The sequence below is a fragment of the Galeopterus variegatus genome, unplaced genomic scaffold (genome assembly GCF_000696425.1).
Source record: "Galeopterus variegatus unplaced genomic scaffold, G_variegatus-3.0.2 Scaffold8227, whole genome shotgun sequence".
Classification (NCBI taxonomy): domain Eukaryota; kingdom Metazoa; phylum Chordata; class Mammalia; order Dermoptera; family Cynocephalidae; genus Galeopterus; species Galeopterus variegatus.
In genome coordinates, this window is record NW_007734338.1 from 18,579 (window position 1) to 19,716 (window position 1,138).

Here is a 1,138-nt window from a genome sequence, read left to right on the forward strand (position 1 = left end):
TAAATGAGATACTGTACATTAACATACTCAAAAGTTTACCTGGAACAGAATAGATACCATTCAATGGTGGCTATCATTATGAAAATGTTTATGATATAGGGTTAAATGAGAAGGTCACCATGTAAAATTGCTTATACATGACAATGACAGCCATATAAAATATACGGACAAAAAGACTTCTGAAAAGAAATACACCCAGATGTTAAAACTTGCATGTATTAGGTGACTGTGGCTTGTGGGTGATCATGTCCTTTTCTTTTTTTTTCTAAATTTAATTTAATGGATGACTCTACCAGCCAGGGCCCTGGCAGGAAACAGACGGCACATTCAATTTGGGCATTTAGAGGATATTTTATTAAAGGGACTTTTTATAAAGGTGTGGACAGAGTTGAGTAACAGGAACAGGTGATGACGGTTTTCAGGTTGGTGATAGTGGGGTGCTGTGACACCCCACATCTGAAGGGGCAAGGGGAGGTAGGTGCTGCTGAACTGGGTAGAGCTGTGTAGATGGGCCACCTCTCAGGAGCTGTGGCCTGTGGCCGCCATCAGGGAGGGAGCTGGGGGAAAAATTCCTGAACTTCTCTCCCACTATTCTCTGATGCCTCTGCTGGCCAAACCCAACCAGAAGCCAGAGCACCAGGGACCCCAGTGATGGGCTCCCTGTGGGTCAGCTTCATGGGCACTGAGCAGGCTGGAGGATGGAGAGGAAGCTGCGGCAACCAAAGATGTCCAGCACAATAAGAGCGTGTGACTTTTATAATTATGGGCATATTCATAAATGAGAACCAAAAGCCCTTGTGCTTCCCTCAGTGCTTTCACATTTCCCTCCCCATTGTCTAGAAGGCCTTCCTCTCTCCTCCCAGCCAAACGACTTCCACATCTTCATAGCCACACCCTCCCCTGGGCTCCCACAGCACCCACTATTACCCCTGGTGCAGCCATCACATCGTGTGGCTTCCTCTCCGTCTTCTACTTATCTGATTCCCCACAGAGCGTAAGACTCTGAAGGCTGGGATGGAGGTATTTTTGTTTTTTTTAATGTAGTAAAAAGAATTTATTTTTATTTATTTTTGTTTGTTTTTATTTATTGAATCAAAATCAATTATACATATTTTGGGGGTTGAACATTGAGATATGT